The sequence below is a fragment of the Mustelus asterias genome, chromosome 1 (assembly GCF_964213995.1).
Source record: "Mustelus asterias chromosome 1, sMusAst1.hap1.1, whole genome shotgun sequence".
Taxonomy (NCBI): domain Eukaryota; kingdom Metazoa; phylum Chordata; class Chondrichthyes; order Carcharhiniformes; family Triakidae; genus Mustelus; species Mustelus asterias.
Window position 1 is genome coordinate 141,876,073 of NC_135801.1, and position 20,112 is coordinate 141,896,184.

General features: G+C 43.2%; 1 protein-coding gene across 1 annotated transcript in view; it reads left to right on the forward strand.

Moving 5' to 3' along the window:
• The window catches only part of dcc (DCC netrin 1 receptor), an 868,461-nt gene that overhangs the window by 762,048 nt on the left and 86,301 nt on the right, over window positions 1-20,112 (forward strand). The window lies entirely within an intron of this gene.

Here is a 20,112-nt window from a genome sequence, read left to right on the forward strand (position 1 = left end):
CTTATTCTCCAGATGGGCAGTGATTGTTAGATCATAGATAGGTTCACATGCAGCGACCAATGTTTTCACTCAATCTCCACACTGGACAGATATGATGAAATGTTCGAACCCAGGCTAATTTCTGCCCATTTTCTAGTCCAGAGAACTGAGGTCAATTGTAGACAAACTGCAATCAGGTAGTTCAACATTGAACAGAGATGCGCTGGTGCATTTAGTTTCAAAACAACATGGTCTGTCCAAAGAAGCATATGTTCAGGCAATGTATATAATTGGAATTTAACATTTTTATTTTTAGTTAAGTAATCATTATTTAGTAAGCACATGTTCTTGGATATTAAATACCAGCTCTGACATTGTACCCCAATCAACATCTTTTCCAATGACTTTCGTGCTTAGAATTATTCATACATTATATGTCACATGATGTCCCTGTGGTAATTTAAGCAACCATAAGGTTTTAAACTGCAGGTTTATGGTTCTCTTGTAGGTGTTTAAATCAAATGCAATCAATGGTGATAACAGAATTGCTATCATTTCAGTAAAACTGATTTTGGAAGGAAAATCCTGAAGGAATACCTTATTGTATGTAAACAACTTTTCAAAGGAATGGTTCACCAGTCTGAAATAAGTCTCCGTGACTGACCTTTACAAATTAATCTTTGTGTTTTCCAGCTGTCACAATAGCTGTCAAATTCAAACATCAATTTTTTTTAAAAACAAAGTAAAGCATTTTTAGAATTATTTTCTATTCTGTGATCTTTGTGGTTACCTCCTGTATCGTACAATAACCACACAGTCCAAAGCACAGGAAAACAAACTGCTTTCATGCCTGTTCCTTTGCTGCAGTGTAACCAGTCACTGGAATTACACAAGCTGGGCTGATTCTCTTTTATAACCCCTGTGTGATGGGCATGTATATTACCATCGCTCTGTGGCTGATGTTAAGAGCTCACTGTTTGAAAAATCACGAACAGGAACCAACACTGCCATTTAACGCTGGAATGTGCGTTTGTCAAAGTTTAAACAAGTTAAAAGAATAGGCTGGAGTGAAAATAATGAGACGAATTAGAATGGGTTAAATACTAAAGAAAATTAGATCATGACCGAAATTTTACAGCCCTGTCCTGGTGGGAGGGCACGGCCAAGGAATGCGGCAAACCATTCAAAAGTCCATTTTTGGCAAGACCACAAAATAAATCTTACGCCACTCAAGGCAAAAAATGATGCATGATGTGATTCCCACCAGCAGGGGAGGGGGTGGGGCCTCCCTCAGTCAGGCACCCCCCCCCCCCCCCCACCCCCCCACCCCCCTCCAACCCCACCCCAGCAATCGCTGCTGGAGCCCAGCCAGGTCATCAAAGTTGCAGTGGGGGAACATGGGGCGAACAGTGACCACAATTCTGTAAGTTTTCGGATACTCATGGAAAAGGACAAGTATTGTGCTCGGGTTCAGGTGTTATCTTGGGGGAAGGTTAACAACAACCAGTTTAGGCAGGATTTGGAGGCTATTGTTTGGCAGAGGCTGTTTGAGGGTAAATCCACATCTGGCATGTGGGAGTCTTTTAAGGAGCAGTTGATTGGAGTGCAGGACAGGCATGTGTCTGTGAAAAGGAAGAACAGGAAAAGCAGGATTCAGGAACCTCCCTCAGTCGCACCCCTCTCCAGTCGCTCCGTCAGCATTTGGAGGGGGGGTGCGACTGTGGGAGGCTCCACCCCTTCCCCCTGCCGGCGGGAAACAGATCGTGCATCATGTTTTGCACTGAGTGGCGTAAGATTTCAGTTGTGGCCTCGCCAAAAATAGACTTTTGAATGGTTCACCGCATTTCTTGGCCCTGCCCTCCCACTAGGATGGGGCTGTAAAATTCCGATCATGATCTAATTTCCTTTAGTATTTAGGTGCATTAAAAAGCTTTATTAAAAAACAAGCTTTTTAAAACACCTAACACTTCCTCTCTCGTAATGTTGAATTGCTCTCGAGGGTTTACATCCCCCTCCGAGACACCATCAATCAACGTGTCCCTCTCCTTTGTGAATGCCAATGCAAAGTACTCATTAAGGATCTCACCCACTTCCTTTCGTTCTATGCATAATTCCCCTACTTTGTCCCTGAGTGGACCAATTCTTTCTCTAGCTACCTACTTGTTCCTAATATATGTATAAAATGCCTTGAGGTTCTCCTGAATCCTGCCTGTCAAGGACATTTCATAACCCCTTTTTGCCCTCCTAACTCCCTGTTTGAGTTTTTTACTTCATTTTCCTTGACCTTATGTGTGCATCCTTTTTCTTTTTGACTAGACTCGCAATTTCCCTAGTGAGGAAAAGTTACATTTGCTACAGTTTAAAAAGTTAGGGGGTGACCATATCAATGATTGAAGATGTTGGAGGGAACAGATAAGGTAGACAGGAACAACCATTTTTCTGGTTGGTTGGCCTATCAAGCATGTCTAAAATTTAGAGCCAGACTGCTCAAGAGTGAAATTAGGAAATACTTCTACACACTAAGAGTGGCAAAAGTTTGAAACAATCTTTTGCAAACGCCACTGATGTTTAATTGTTAATTTTAAATCTGAGATTCTATTAAGCAAATGTGTTATGGGATATGGGGGAAAAAGTAGGTTTGTGGAATTAGGTTGTAGATCAGCCATGATCTTGTTACCATAGTGGGTCATTCTGTCAAATATACTCTTAACCTTCCAATTCTCCCCACTGCTTTTGCATTCTTTATCTGGAGGGCCTCCTGGTCCCCTGTGGAGGGATGACCTTTTGCCTCCTGACCGTCTCCCGCATCAAGGCTTCCAGTGCTGCACAAGTGAATCTCGGAGCCTACCTTCTACCATACTGTGTGGCTCTTGTGTACTTCGTACCTAAAACCTCATCCTAGAATGACTGCCAACACTTAACCTGCCCCAGTCAAAGTACTCTGCCACTTGAAGAGGTGGAGGCTGGCTTTGAGTAGTGTAGGCTAGCCTGAACTCATGCTTGCCTCATGTAATTTTGCGATCCTTGCAGCCACTGAACAGTGTCATGGTATTGGCTGTACACTGCTAAATGAGCAGGCGGCATAATGTTTGCCAGAGTCCTGCATCAGAAGGAAGGGGGCGAGTATATTATGATCCCAGGCCTGTTTTAGGCCTGCTCATATTTCTCAGCAAAGAATTTAAAGCTGTTCCTTCCCCACCATGGCATTGCAATTTATTAAGGGTTTCTTGGATATTTTGCTACAATGGGTGTCTCCCAAATTTTTCAGGTTCCACCATTGTCTTATAACATTTATAAAACAGGACCATCTTTACCATTTCGGACCTTTCTTGCATATACTTACTGAATCTGCCATGCCAACAAGTGTGTGGAATTGGAAGTATTCTTGAGGTGATTTTCGAAATACTTGTTTTCAAATCCCTGGAAATGATGATCGTGGCAGTAACAATTTGCATTCATAAGGCACCTTTAACATTGTAAAACATCCCAAAGCGCTCCACAGGAGTGTTTTCAATAAAGTTTTACCGAGCCACATAAGGAGATATTTGCACAAGTGACCGAAGGTTTGGGCAAAGAGCAAGGTTTAAAATGGCAGAAAGAAGGTGTCAATGGCTAGGAGGCAGATTTAGTGGTGGGATGGAAGGTAAAGTAGCTGGAAGAAGTCACTGTTTGTCCAGGATTAAATTCTAGACAGGCAGTGTACCAAGTCAGAGGTAGTATAGAGGTTGAGAGAAGTGGTGGTGAGGTCAAGCTGGGTGTTGTCAGAGCACCCGTGAACATTGTGCTTTCAGATAAGACCATAAGACATAGGAGCAGAGTTAGGCCACTTGATCTATCGAGTCTGCTCTGTCATTCAATCATGGCTGATATTTTTCTCATCCCCATTCTCCTGCCTTTTTCCCATAACCCCTGATCCTCTTATTAATCATGAACCTATCTATCTCTGTCTTAAAGACACTCAATGACCTGGCCTCCACAGCCTTCTGCAGCAAAGAGTTCCACAGATTCACCACTGAAGAAATTCCCCCTCATTTCTGTTTTAAAGGATTGTCCCTTTAGTCTAAAGTTGTGCCCTCTGGTTCTAGGTTTTCCTACCAGTGGAATCATCCTCTCCATGTTCACTCTATCCAGGCTTCGCAATACCCTGTAAGTTTCAATAAGTTCCCCTCTTATCCTTCTAAACTCCAACGAGTACAGACCCAGAGTCCTCGACCGTTCCTCATACGACAAGCTCTTCATCCCAGGGATCATTCTTGTGAACCTTCCTCTGGACCCTTTCCAAGGCCAGCACATCCTTCCTTAGATACGGGGCTCAAAACTGCTCTCAATACTTCAAATGAGGTCTGACCAGAGCCTTATACAGCCTCAGAAGTACATTCCTGCTATTGTATTCCAGCCCTCTCGACATGAATGCTAACATTGCATTTGCCTTGCTAACTGCCGACTGAACCTGCACGTTAACCTTAAGAGAATCTTGAACAAGGACTCCCAAGTGCCTTTGTGCTTCTGATTTCCTAAGCATTTTAGGCAGCATGCAGCTGAGAAGTTAGAGGTTAGATTGAAGTTTAGCTCTATTGAACTGAAACAACTGAGAAACCTCAAGACTCATATTAAAACTCAGACCTAAGGTTCAAATCCTCAATTTCACTTGTAGCTAAACTCCTAAAATAAATTGTTGTAACAGTGAATAGAACTTGTTTTCATCTAAACTGAAAGCATGCAGCAAATAATACTGATTATTTTTGATTTATAGTAGCTTTGTCCTTCACAACCTGAGGGAGATGAAAATTTTGCAATAACATAGATTGCATACCACAGGTCCTAAGTCCCCATAAGAAGCAAAACAATTGCCAGAAACAATATTTCATTCAGTTTTCTACCCCGAGCCCTCCCCTCTCCCGGGCTCTCTATTAACTGCTTTAGAGCTGGACTGTGATTCAGAGCTCCAGCCTCTGAAGTAGGAGGTCTCATGGTGCAGAGGGTAGCATCCCTGACTGAGCTAGAAGCTCTGGGTTCACGTACCAGTCCAGGATGACCAAGGAAGGTGCGTTCATAATGCAGTCAAACAGGCTGAGTATCAGCTTGTAAAATCCTTCCAACATATACCAGCGGCAGGCAATAAGAGCCAGAGAGATTCCTGCTCAGCAATATGAGCCTCTACCATCACTATCCACAGCTCCAGGCTGCAACATGCGTGTAAAAGTCAATGTTGCCACAGCAACTCAGACACCTTTGGCACAGTCTTCAATTCCCTGTATTGACATGGGTGGATTTTGGACCTGCTTCCTTGCCCTATCCACGGTGGAGGTTGGGTTGTTCTGGGTCTGACCTGACTTTGGGCAGAGAACCAAAGAAATGGCCTCTAATGAACTTCTTGGCAAGAAAAGGCTGATACGGGAATCATTAATATTATTTAACATTTTTTAAACGATACGACTACTTTCACTTGATGGAAAGGTTTATCATGGGATGTCCAGATTGTGTGTCCATTCAGCTGCTTCCTGAGGTGCCAAGAGAAGAAATAAAGTATCTCCTGCAGCAAAACTTAATGAGCAAGTTAATATGATATGTTCCATGATCTGGGATTCCGATCCTACATCTATATGCAGCCCTACATTGGCTCATCCTCATTTCCTGATTATCTTTCATGCCCTGGGAGAATTTGGTGAAGTGCTGTCGACTGTTTTCAAGAGAGGTTGATGCCAGAGTCCTCTGTTGCTGTATCAATGATGAGATGCTGGTTCTTTGTACGCGTGCCAGAATTCTGCCCATCTGGATTTTGGGTTGATACCAGTTGCGCGAATATTAGAGCTGTTTTCCAGAATAGCCGGCACAATTTTAAGCACTTTCATGAGCGGCAAAGTTTGTATTGTTCCTGACATTTTCCATCCCATGCAGTATGATGGAATTGCAGCCAATGGCAAAAGTTGCAATGTAGGGTGGCACCCCTAAGCCAATCAATTGCAGTGGACTTGAGTGAGTGATGCTGTCCCCCCATAGCAGCCTTTAATTGCAAGCCCATGACTTTTGTGTGATAGCAGCAGACCCATGTGGCAGAGCAGTGTTCTGTAGAAAAGTGCTCTACAGTAGATCAGACTAGGGCACTAATGTGGTGCCAAGTCTTCTGACTATGCTCCCCATGATGTTCCAGCGACTGGATTCAGCCTGGGCTTTTCCATTTGGCTGGCGTTGTACTTTCACAAACTTTGCAATAACAGATCCACTACAGTTTGCCTACTGCCGCAACAGGTCCACAGCAGACACCATCTCCCTGGCCCGACACTCAACCCTGGAACACCTAGATAACAAAGACACTTATGTCAACTCCCATTTATTGACTACAGCTCAGCCTTCAACACCATTATTCCCATGAAACTCATCTCCAAACTCTGTGGCCTGGGCCTCGGCTCCTCCCTCTGCAACTGGATCCTGAACTTCCTCGCAGACCACAATCAGTAAGGATAGGCAACAATACCTCCTTCACGATCATCCTCAACATCAGTTCCCCACAAGGCTGTGTTCTCAGCCCTCTGCTATACTCCTTATACACCTGTGACTGTGTGACCAAATTCCGTTCTAATTTGATTTTCAAGTTTGCTGACGACACCACCGTAGTGGGTCGGATCTCAAACAATGATGAGACAGAGTACAGGAATGAGACAGAGAATCTGGTGAACTGGTGCGGTGATAATAATCTCTCCCTCAATGTCAACAAAACAAAGGAGATTGTCATCGACTTCAGGAAACATAAAGGAGAACATGCCCCTGTCTACATCAATGGGAACGAAGTAGAAAGGGTCGAGAGCTTCAAGTTTTTAGGTGTCCAGATCACCAACAAACTGTCCTGGTCCCCCCATACCGACACTACAGTTAAGGAAGCCCACCAATGCCTCTACTTTCTCAGAAGACTAAGGAAATTTGGTATGTCAGCTATGACTCTTACCAACTTTTACAGATGCACCATAGAAAGCATTCTTTCTGGTTGTATCACAGCTTGGGATGGCTCCTGCTCTTTCCAAGACTACAAGAATCTACCGCAAGGTCGCAAATGTAGCCCAATCCATCACGCAAACCAACCTCCCATCCATTGACTCTGTCTACACTTCCCACTGCCTCGGCAAAGCAGCCAGCATAATTAAGGACCCCATGCACCCTGGACATTCTTTCTTCCATCTTTTTCCGTCAGGAAAAAGACACAAAAGTCTGAGGTCACGTACCAACCGACTCAAGAACAGCTTCTTCCCTGCTACTGTCAGACTTTCGAATGGACCTACCTTGCTTTAAGTTGATCTTTCTCTACACCCTAGCTATGACTGTAACACGACATTTTGCACTCTTGGTTCCTTCTCTATGAACGGTATGCTTTGTCTGTTCAGTGCACAAGAAACAATACTTTTCACTGCATGCTAATACATGTGACAATAATAAATCAAATCAAATCAAAAATCAAGAAATCATTCTAAATTATCATACATGCAAATTGGGTGCCTGGCCCTTTAAATTAAACGTTCATTGGTGAGTAACGAGTGAATTTATGAAGGAATTGCCTGGTCAAAGTTTGCAAATTGAGCATTCAATCAGTTGGTAGAGCTTAGCGATGTTATGACAACACAGCTTCAGAGGCTTGTGGCTCACGTGGTAGATGCTTGTGCGAGTGCCTGTCCCAGTATGGTCTTCATACCAGATAGTGTCATATGCTCTCGGTGAGTTTTGAAGTCATATCCACTTTTCAGTTACTTCTACAACCCTGCTCAATGCTGCTGGAGAGTCTGGTCAGAGCAGCTTTGGGAGAGTGGCTTCTAAAGCTTGTTTCATCCGCAAACCAGCCACTTGACCACCTTGTAAACCGTAGACGGAAGGGTGATGGCATTGGAGCTTTTGGGATTGTGGGCTGGTTTTCCTGGCTTTAGGAAAGCAATGATTTTGAAATGGCACAAAGCCTCTGGGATTATCCCAGTGTCAAGAATATTGGAGGTGAAGTTGGCAAGTTGCATCTGTCCATTTGAGCTCTGGCTCTGGAGGAATTGTGTATATATCCTCCTGGTGGCCTTCCCAAACTGGATGTCAGTGATGTGTCCACCTCTTCAGTGATGAAGGAAACTGGGAAGGTGGCATGCAGAACAGCTTTTGTCAGAGAAACAGGTTAAACAGCTTTTGCACTCTGGTGTTTGTTTTTGGGGTTGCTCATTGCATTTGAGCTATTTTGGAGGCAGGCTTCAATGGCTTCTGCATAGACTTTTGGCACCTCAAGTGAGGGACAGTGAGGTAGCACCAACCACTGCAGTAAATTCCTGCTGGAGCATGAGTATTGCAGGTTTACAGTGCTTCCTTACCATTGTCTTAATCTGTGTTTGTCTGGGGAATCGGGGAGTGCTTTTGCAGTATTCTATGTGACAGTACCAGCATTCTCCCTCTTTCCAGGGATCACTATGACTTGTATTCTTTTCTGCATCCCTGTGGGATAGTTCTGGCAGCCCCCACTTTCAACTGTCCAGCAACGAGCTGTAGATGTTTAGGGATGGTGATATTGATGCCTGTGGAACTGGCTTATCAAGCCTTCTATCTTGCTTTTGAGACCAAGGTGATTATCAGCTCCTTCATCCCTAGCCCATGTACAATGATGGATCAGTGTTGTGAGTGGGGAAAGTTCTTATGGATCTTCCAGGATAAAGGTGAACGGCTACCTTTTTACTGTCAAAGGTCGCAAAAAGAGATCTGGTGTATGTCCCTTAATGTGGAGATGCCGGCATTGGACTGGGGTAAACACAGTAAGAGTTTTAACAACACCAGGTTAACGTCCAACAGGTTTATTTGGTAGCAAATGCCATTAGCTTTTGGAGCGCTGCTCCTTCATCAGATGGAGTGGATATCTGCTCATAAACAAGGCATACAGGCATACCTTGTGTCCCTGTCTGCCTAGTTTATGAGCAGATATCCACTCCATCTGACGAAGGAGCAGCACTCCGAAAGCTCATGGCATTTGCTACCAAATAAACCTGTTGGACTTTAACCTGGTGTTGTTAAAACTCTTACTGTATGTCCCTTAAGCCAGCGGGCAAATAAAAAAAGTGCCTGTCTCTTTGGCATCATAGACAAGATAGATAATGGAAGCCAGATCCCAGTTTCTAGTTGATTGTTCACTAAGCCACCTTTTTGTTAACCCCACAGTAGTGGTGGCTGTCAAAATTACTAATGTAGATGGCTGGGTGGTTGAATGTTTGTAGGGTAGTGGTGGGTCATGTTTTTGTCCGTGGTTTGTAAACATATGTGGCGCGGTGGCACAGTGGTTAGCAGTGCTGCCCCACAGTGCCAGGGACCCCTGTTTGATTCCTGGCTTGGATCACTGTCTATGTGGAGTTTGCACATTCTCCCCGTGTCTGCGTGGGTTTCTGGTTTCCTCCCACATTCCAAAGACGTGCAGGGTAGGTGGATTGGCCGTGCTAAATTGACCCTTAGTGTCCGGGGGATTGGCTAGGTTAAATGCATGGGGTTATGGGGATACGACCTGAGTGGGATTGTGGTCATACAGACTCGATGGGCCGAATGGCCTCCTTCTATACTGTAGGATTCTATGACTCTATGATTAACGCAGTGACCTTGTCGAATTGCCAACACTGATTGTAATGCACAGGGGTAGGATGTCTGCATGTAGGGTTTCTTCCATTTTGGTAATTTTGTCAGCAAGTGCATCACATTTCACATGGTACTGGCACACTATCATGTGGAATCTATGAATCTGCCTGGGATGGTTTCAAGTTGGTTCATTTCTCAGAGGGAAAAACTGTCACTCATCCGTGGTCCAAATTACCTTGATGAAATCTCACATTTAGTTCCAGATAAATCTTCACAATTGAGTTGATGAATAGAGTGCTGGACCAATTATTGTGCTTGGTTGGTCCAGGGAGGAACCTTTACTTGACATGTTTGTTGCTTTTATGCTTTTCAGACCATGAGGCCATTTTGGGTGTTTGCTCTGATTACATTAATTGGAGTGAACTTGTGTGCCCACAAATAGATCCTTTGCAAGAAAAAAAAGACCCTTTGTAATTCGTCATCAGCTCCCATTTGTTTTACAATGTATTATTATTATCACATGCTACTTGGCAGTGAAGCACTGTATTGGAACAATTGATGTTCCTTCAATGTTACCAGGTCAAAATCCTGGAACTCCTGATGTATGGATGTACTTACACCATATGGACCGGGGCAGTTCAAGAAGACAGCTCACCACCGTCTTCTCACGGGCAATAAATGCTGACCTCCCCACTGATATTCAAACCCCATGAATTATTATTTTTTAGATCATTAAGTTTGAAAAGAAAACATACACACCACCTGCAATGGCCGGTTTGATGCTTTTCTGTAGTAAGAGAAGCTAGGCTGCCTCAAATCTTTGCGTGATACTCGGGAGATGTCATCATGCCAGCAAGATTTGTCTTCTTTTTTTATTGCGTTTAATGCTCCTGTCATCCATGGTTTTGTTAACATTCATTTTAAATTTAACTAGTGCTTAGAGGATCAGAGTACACCATCCTTTCACCTCCGGTGACGGGGTTTTAATCCAGTGAACTGATGGAATGAAGCTCCTCTCTCTTTGACAGCTGCAACAGTCTCACGTGAAATGAGACTGAATAGTCGGCAAAAGTCCAGAACAGAAAACTGTCCATAATTCATTACTAATTTGGCAGCCTCCGTCAAGGATGGATGGTGTGAAAAATCGAAATGACACACCAATGTGGGAGGGGTCTCTACTGCGGTCGGCTTTATGCCCATTGTTCCTTTGCTTTTAACTCATTCTGTGCCTCTTGTGCTAACAGTTCATTCTCCAGCCAGGCACTGTTGGGGAAGTGCACCATTCCACATACCAAGCAGTACGTGTAGGATTTAAATTGGCCATTAACTAACTATCTTTGTGTTGGAATTTGTCACATTTTAAGTTTTGAGGAGGACATGTGTGAAATCTGGTAGTGCCACTTTGCGTCAAGAGTAATTGCTTTCAGTTATTTATTTTTTGCTTCGTGACACAGTCACAAATTTAGGCTTTAAGCTGACCGAACGCAATCTGTTCAAGTCAATTTTTGGCTATCTTTGTCCCTCCATCCTTCTGCTCTCATGGATAGGAACAAGCAGCTGGTGGCAAAATCTTCCTCTTAGCTAGCTCAGGCAACCTTTACAGACTGCATTCACACCGCAACCTTCATGTTCATCCTTCCAAATCAGAGAAATATGTCTCGAGTCAGTCTAATCATTTCTTATTTCAACAGCACTGAGCAGGTTGTGACTCTAGCAAAAAGCAAGTTACAAATTGCACACACTTCAATTTTATTTATGAAAAAAAAATCATTTAATTTGCATTTATCTTTTTTGTGTAACAATTAGTTGTGCTTTTGTATTCTGGAATTCATGTTTTAAATTGCAATCAATAGCCGGTAAAACATGTTTAACATGTTGCATAGGGTTATATTAAGTTTAAAAGGCAGATGTGGCAGAAGCAATTAATAAACAGGATCAGAGCATATAACAAATACATTGATAGAATTTATACAAGATCAAATGATAAATGAGTAATGTGACGGGTATGTAGAATGATAGATAGATGGCATGAGAGACAGATGCGATGTCAAAGAATAGGTAATACAGACACCAAGATGCACTCCTGTAATACAAAATCCTGACGTTTCATAATGCCACCAACAATGAGGTTCCAATTTTTCTTAATTTTGTACTGTATGTACTCGAGTTAAATAGTAAAGGTGCTAGTATATTCCTGGGAATAGATTTACCACAGGGCAGTCCAGTTGTTTAGAGGCTGTCCAGGAATTTCTAAAAGTTAAACCAAACCTCAAAAATAACATTTAAAATCCTAGGCAAATTATTTAATTATATTAATGTCTTATGATGCAAAGCTATTAATTAGGGATTTTTTAAAAAATCAGCAACAAATTAAACATCAAGAGGATAATTTGCATTCTTAGCAGAAAGATTGTTGTGCCAGGAATTTGACTGTGGAAGTCACCCACAAATTCTTGTCTGATAAATTTATGGTCAGAAAGTCTTGCATGATGTGTTGACTCGTAAACCAAATTCCTGATTAGTAATCATAGAGTACTATGGTCTGTCTCACAAGCGCTAATTCTTAAAATTTTCCCGCAAAAACTCTGTCCTTGATCCCTACTCCTGCTGTGAAGTACCTGTGGGGTACTGCCAACATTGCACAAATTCCTTCAATGCCATCTTTGTGTGGTCAAAGTTCTTAAACCTGCAACATATTACAACTGAAGTGGAATTAAGAGCATTGCTAGTCATGCCACATGTAGAAAGGAAGGGGTGCATTTGTCTCATACCTTTCACAAACATCGGAATGTTCCAAACTGCTATACAGGTATATAGGGCAACTTGTTGAAGTTGTAGTCATGATTATAATATGGGAAGTCTGGCAGCTAATTTAGTCATTGCATTGGTTTTAAATTTTTGAAATTCCCCAGCCTCTAAAAAGTTACCTTCAAACTGGAAATTGGAGGATGCAACTCAATCAAGAAAAGACAAAACAGGAGAATACAAACCAGTTAGCTTAACATTTGTCACAGGGAAGATGCTGGAATCTATTACAAGGAGAATTATAGCTGGGCATTTGGAAAATCTCAGTGCAATCAGGCATTGTTTTTTGATAGGCAAATTGTGTTTGACTAATTTACCAGAGTTCTTTGTGGAAGTAACTATTAACATGCACAAAAGGGAACCTGTAGATGTGGTATACTGAGATTTCCAGAGGTGTTTAATATGTCAAAAGTTACGACAAGAAATAAAATTCATGGTGTAGGGGGTAGCATGTTTGTATATGCAGAGAATTGGTTAGCAAACAACAGTAGGCATAGATGGATCAGTTTAAGATGACAAGATGTAATGAGTGGAGTGACAAGTGCTAGGGCCTCAGCTGTTTTTAAAAAATCTTTCATGGGATGGGATTGTAACATCTCCTGGCTAGGCCAGCATTTATTGGCTATCCCTGATTGCCTTTGTTGAGCCACTGTGAACCATTTGGTGTAGGTATATCCACAGTGCTGTTAAGAACATAAGAACATAAGAACTAGGAGCAGGAGTAGGTCATCTGGCCGCTCGAGCCTACTCTGCCATTCAATAAGATTATGGCTGATCTTTTCGTGGAGTCAGCTCCATTTATCCGCCCACACACCATAACACTTAATTCCTTTACTGTATTCAAAAATTTATCTATCCTTGCCTTAAAAATATTCAATGTGGTAGCCTCAACTGCTTCACTGGGCCGGGAATTCCACAGATTCACAACCCTTTGTGTGAAGAAGTTCCTCCTCAACTCAGACCTAAATTTGCTCCCCCTTATTTTGAGGCCAGGCCCCCTAGTTCTAGTTTCACCCGCCAGTGGAAACAACTTCTCTGCTTCTATCTTATCTATTCCCTTCATAATCTTATATGTTTCTATAAGACCCCTCCTCATTCTTCTGAATTTCAATGAGTATAGCCCCAGTCTACTCAGTCTCTCCTCATAAGCCAACCCTCTCAACTGCAGAATCAACCTAGTGAATCTCCTCTGCACCCGCCCAGTGCCAGTATATCCTTTCTCAAGTAAGGAGACTAAAACTGTACACAGTACTCCAGATGTGGCCTCACCAGCACCTTATACAGTGCAACATAACCTCGCTGTTTTTAAACTCCATCCCTCTAGCAATGAAGGGCAAAATCCCATTTGCCTTCTTAATTACCTCCTGCACCTGCAAACCAACTCCTTGTGATTCTGGCACTAGAATACCCAGGTCCCTCTGCACAGCTGCATGCTGCAATTCTTTACCATTTAAATAATAGTCCATTTTGCTGTTATTCCTACCAAAATGGATGACCTCACATTTACCAACATTGTGCCAGACCCTTGCCCTCTCACTTAGACTATCTATATCCCTTTGCAGACTTTCAACGGCCTCTGCACACTTTGCTCTGCCACCCATCTTAGTGTCATCTGCGAATTTTGACACACTACACCTGGAACTCCAAACCATCTATGTAAATCGTAAACAATTGCGGTCCCAACACTGATCCCTGAGGCACACCACGAGTTACTGATTGCCAACCAGAAAAACACCCATTTGCCCCCACCCTTTGCTTTCTGTTAGTTAACCAATCCTCTATCCATGCTAATACATTACCCATAACACCGTGCAACTTTATCTTATGCAGCAGTCTTTGGTGCGGCACACTCCTGTTATGGAGAGAGTTTTAAGATTTTGACCCAGTGACAGTGAAGGAGCGGCAATATAGTTCCACATTAGGATGATGTGTGACTTGGAGAGGAACTTGCAGGTTGTGGTGTTCCCATGCATCTGCTGCCTTAATCTAGGTGGTAGAGTTTGTTTAGAAAGTTCTATTGAAGGAACCTTGGCGAATTGCTACAGTGCATCTTGTGCGGTGTACACCACTACCACTGTGTCGAGGGAGTGCATGTTGAAGATGGTGGATAGTATGCCAATTTGGCGGGCTGCTATGTCCTGAATTGTTGAGTTTTTCAAATGTCTTTTGGCGTTGCACTCATCCAGGCAAGTGGAGAGTTTGCAATCTAAATCAATGACTTCAACAAAGTGACTAAATGGATGGTTGCTAATTTTGTTGATAACACAGAGACAAGTAACAAAGTAAGTTGTGAAGAGGATTTAGGGGTCGACAAAGGGATGCAGATCAATTAAGTGAGCGGCAAAAGTTTGGCAGTTGCATTATAATGTGAGAAAACTTGACAGAAAGCATAAAAAAGCAACACACAATCTAAGTGGACAGAGATTGCAGAACTGTGAGGTACAGAGGAGTCCGAGTTTTCCTGGTACATGAATCAGGAAAAGGTAGCATGCAGGTACAGCAAGTGATTAGGAAGGCAAATGGAATGTTGTCATTGATTGCAAGAGGATGGAATATGAAAGCAGGACATTTTGCTACAGTTGTACAGATCATTTGTGAGACAACATCGGGAGTACGGTGTACAACTTTGGTCACCTTACTTAAGACAGGATATAATTGCATTAAAAGCATTTCAGAGAAGATTCACTTGACTGATTTCTGGAATGACAGGGTTATCTTATGAGGAAAGTTTGAACAGGTTGGTCCTGTACCCATTGAAATTTAGAGGAATACAAGATCCTGAAGGAGCTTGACAAAGTGGATGGTGAAAGGATCTCTGCTGCCTCTATGGGAGGCACCAGAACCAGAGAACACAGTTTAAAAATAAAGTAAATTTATTAGTCATAAGTAAGGCTTACATTAACACTGCGATGAATGTCCCCAGACAGAAAGACCTGGACAGCATTCAGCTTGGGCAGATGGCAAATAACTTTCATGTAACACAAGTGCCAGGCAATGACCATTTCCAACAAGAGAGAATCTAAACCTCTCTTTCGACATCCAGTGGCATTACCATTGCTAAATCCCACATTATCGACACCCACGCCCTGGGTTGCAAGTGGATAGAAACTGAACCAAACCAACCATATCAATAATGTGGCTACAATAGCAGATCAGAGGCTGGCAATTCTGAGTTGGGTAACCCGTCTTCTGACTTCCCAAAGCCAGTCCACCATCTACAAATCCGGAGCCAGATGAAATAATCTCTACTTGCCTAGATGAATGCAGCACCAACAATACTCCAGAAACTCAAAACCATCCAGGACAAAGAGGCCCATTTGATTGGCATCCCATAGAAACATAGAAAAACTACAGCACAAACAGGCCCTTCGGCCCACAAGTTGTGCCGAACACATCCCTACCTTCTAGACCTACCTATAACCCTCCATCCTATTAAGCTCCATGTACTCATCCAGGAGTCTCTTAAAAGACCCTAATGAGTTCGCCTCCACCACCACTGATGGCAGCCGATTCCACTCGCCCACCACCCTCTGTGTGAAAAACTTACCCCTAACATCTCCCCTGTACCTACCCCCCAGCACCTTAAACCTGTGCCCTCTCGTAGCAGACATTTCCACCCTGGGAAAAGGCCTCTGAGAGTCCACCCGATCTATGCCTCTCAACATCTTATACACCTCTATTAGGTCTCCTCTCTCCTTCGTCTCTCCAAGGAGAAAAGACCAAGCTCCCTCAGCCTATCCTCATAAGGCATGCCACTCAATCCAGGCAACATCCTTGTAAATCTCCTCTGCACCCTTTCAATCTTTTCCATATCCTTCCGATAATGAGGCGACCAGAACTGAGCACAGTACTCCAAGTGGGGTCTGACGAGGGTCTTATATAGCTGCATCATTATCCTCGGACTCCTGAACTCAATCCCTCGATTGATAAAGGTCAGCACACCATACGCCTTCTTAACCACCTCCTCCACCTGCGGGGCCGATTTTAGAGTCCTATGGACCCGGACCCCAAGGTCCTTCTGATCCTCTACCGTACTAAGAGTCTTTCCCTTTATATTGTACTCCTTCATCCCATTTGTCCTACCAAAATGGACCATGGCGCATTTATCTGGGTTGAAGTCCATCTGCCACTTGTCCGCCCAGTTTTGCATCCTATCTATGTCCCTCTGTAACTTCTGACATCCCACCAGACTATCCACAACCCCACCAACCTTCGTGTCGTCGGCAAACTTACCAACCCATCCCTCCGCTTCCTCATCCAGGTCATTTATAAAAATGACAAACAGCAAGGGTCCCAGAACAGATCCCTGGGGCACACCACTGGTGACCGACCTCCATTTAGAAAAAGACCCATCTATTCCCACTCTCTGCCTCCTTTGGGCAAGGCAGTTCTGGATCCACCAGGCAGCAGCCCCTTGGATCCCATGCCCTCTCACTTTTTCTAGAAGCCTTGCATGGGGGACCTTATTGAACGCCTTGCTAAAATCCATATAAACCACATCTACCGCCTTCCCTTCGTCAATGTGTTTCGTCACATTTTCGAAGATCTCCACCAGGCTCGTAAGGCACGATCTGTCCTTGACAAAGCCATGCTGAGTATTCTTGAGCATACTAAACCTCTCTAAAACCCATCTACCACCTTAAATATTCACTTCCTCTACCATTGAGTCAGCAGTGTGTACTATCTACAAGATAGTACACATCAAGCCTCCTTCAACAGCACCTAGAACCTCTATCACCCAAAAGAACCTTATGGGCAGCACGAAGGCACAGTACTTAGCACTGCTGCCTCACAGCGCCAGAGACCTGGGTTCGATTCTCGGCTTGGGAAACTGTCTGCGTGAAGTTTGCATGTCCTCCCCGTGTCTGCATGGGTTTCCTCCAGGTGGTCCGGTTTCCTCTCACAGACCTAAAGATGTGCTGGTTAGGTGCATTGGCCATGCTAAATTCTCCCTCAGTGTACCCCAACAGGCGCTGCAGTGTGGCAACTGGGGGATTTTCACAGTAACTTCATTGCAGTGTTAATGTAAGCCTACTTGTGAATAAATAAACTTTACGAAATAAACTTTACTTGAGGAACAAGGGCAGCAGATGGATGGGAATGCCACCACCTGCTAGTTCCTTTCCAAGCTACACGCACACCATCCTGACTTGAAAATAAAACACCATTCCTTCACTGTCACTGGATCACAATCTTAGAAATCCACTCCGAACAGTATTCTTACACCACATGGACTGCAGAGGTTCATGAAGGCGGCTCACCACCACCTTCTTGAGGGCAATTAGAGATGGGTAATAAAGGCTGGCCTAGGCAGTAATGCCCATATCCTGGGAAGGAATTTTTTAAAAAAAGTATAACTGAGTGAGGTGTTCATTCAATGCATTCAAACCTCGGGCGAGACTCGGAGAACAGCATTCTCCGTTGGCCTTGGGCGGATTGTACGAACCTCGGGTGGACATGCCAGTAAAATTCCACCCTCAGTCTAAGTGAATCTCCAAGTGAATCTCCAACACCAAATTGGCTATGCCTGCAACTTCAAGTGGGAGTGTTCTCCAATTGCAATTTTCTTTCTCAACATTGCAACCAGATTTTTAGGCACAATAGGAATTGAAGTCTTTTTTTTTACTGTCTATTTAACAATAGTTTGTTTGAACATTTAAAAGAATAATTATCCCCACTGAGATCTGCTCTGTATTTTCTGTTCCTTGAATGGATTTTTAAGCCATCAGTATAAATCATAGAATTGAAAAGCTTCCCCGACTGCAGGTTCTTAAATATGCTGTTCCCTGATGTGCATGAATGATAGTTAAACAAGTTGAAGCCTCAAGTTTAAACTCACAGAAGTTGTTTCCTTGTGTCCAAATTACTAATGCTAATTTATGACTGTTTTAAGTTTTCGGGAGGTTGGGAGGACACTTGGGTGTTTTTTGACATCAGCAAAATGGCTTCAAAATGAACAATACTACGGGCATTTTTGGATCTAATGTTGGAGTTGCACCCACAAAGGAACTCAAGGCCATGTTGATTGACAAGATAACAGTGAAACATTTGACATGTAAATTTCCATGGCGTTTGCAATGACTGTACCGGTGCCATGCCTTGGTCCAGGTGTCTTCAAATTACTGCACGTTACATTGCTGCTGAATGTAAAATGAGTGAGGGTGAGAACACGTATTGTACTCTGAGGGAATTTAAATGTGTAACGTTGCTAAGATATTGACCTGATTAGCAGTAACCTGTGAAGGACAAACTTTCCTTTGGAGGTTTGGGGATTCATTTGCATCTCTTTAGTTCAGGCAGAACCTCACTGAACAAATCGTGTCCCAGAGCTCGCTTAGGATTAGTAAAATGAGCTGCTTCCAAAGGATCCTGATGGGATCATAAACTCTAATTTCACCTAATGTAATGGGAGAACAGGACTTCAGATTTCATGATATTAATTACACCGTTTGTTAGCAATTGTACCTTAGACACACATTCAACTGTATTTCATTTAATGAAACTATATGTGCCTTTAAGTTTAGAACGAGGAAGTATCACAAAGCACAACAATATAACATGCTGGGATGCATTAAGTTTGGATAAGAATTGCAACAACAAGCCTCACAATATGTGATTAAAACACTGGATTGATTACTTCCCATAGCTGTGGTGCATGAAAGGACACAGAGAACTGCATGACTTTTTCGACATTTAATGCATTGAGCGTAACCTATACCTACATAAGCTTTTAATGACAAGCTTCCTTAATCCATCCTCTGAGGAAAACAATCAGTTTAGATTAATGTGCAATTTTATTATGAATAACACTAAGGACTTATATTTCTACTGTATCTCTGACGCAATAAATCATTCCAAGGTGCTTCTGAGTGGAAGAACAGGCAGAAATAATTAATGGAGGAATTAAAACTGGTGATTAAAGACATGGTTGATAAGATTTGGAAAGCACAGAAAGCGGTGAGGGAGAGCGAGGCAAGTGAAGGAATTCAAAGCCTGGGGTCGAAACTGAAGGCTTTGCCACAAATGGTGAACTGCTGGAGCACAAATGAGCCTGTGAGGATGGAAGGTGACGGGAGGGGATCAAGGTGTGGAAGAGAGAAGATGAGAGGTGGCTGTGGAAATATTGGATTTGAGGGAATTCTGATATCAATATGTTGGTGGGATGGAGAGGATGGAGGTGATGAGTGAGCGGGACTTGGCACATGATTGGACATAGCTGGCAGAGTTCTGCATGATAACAGCAAAATACTGCAAATGCTGGAGATCTGAAATAAAAACAAAATGCTGGACAAAACTCAGCAGGTCTGGCAGCATCTGTGCAGAGAAAAAGTCAGTTAAGGGGCAGAATTTTTCATTCCAGGCTGAAGCCCGGTGGCGGAAATCGGGAGTGTTGCCTTCTGTGGAGGCCGGAGGGAGTTTGTGCTGAGTCGTGTGATGCTGGCTCAATTAATTATGTAGTCAGGCGTTTCCTGGTGCATGATGTGGCAGCGTGGACTCATATCCAGGCACAATATTTAAAAAGTGCCCAGACATCAGCCTTTTCCATACCCACTGTTGAAGGAGGAGATGGTCTTGATCCAGGAAACTCCAGTGCCCAAATTCAGTAGGGCTTCCCTCGAAGTGCTGCTGATTGCTGTGGAGTTCAGGAGGGGTGTACTCTACCCTTGATTAACAAGGGGATGAAAGGCGAGCAGGGACACACAGGAATGTGGAGTTGAGGTTGCAATCAGGCCAGCCATGATCTCATTGAATGGA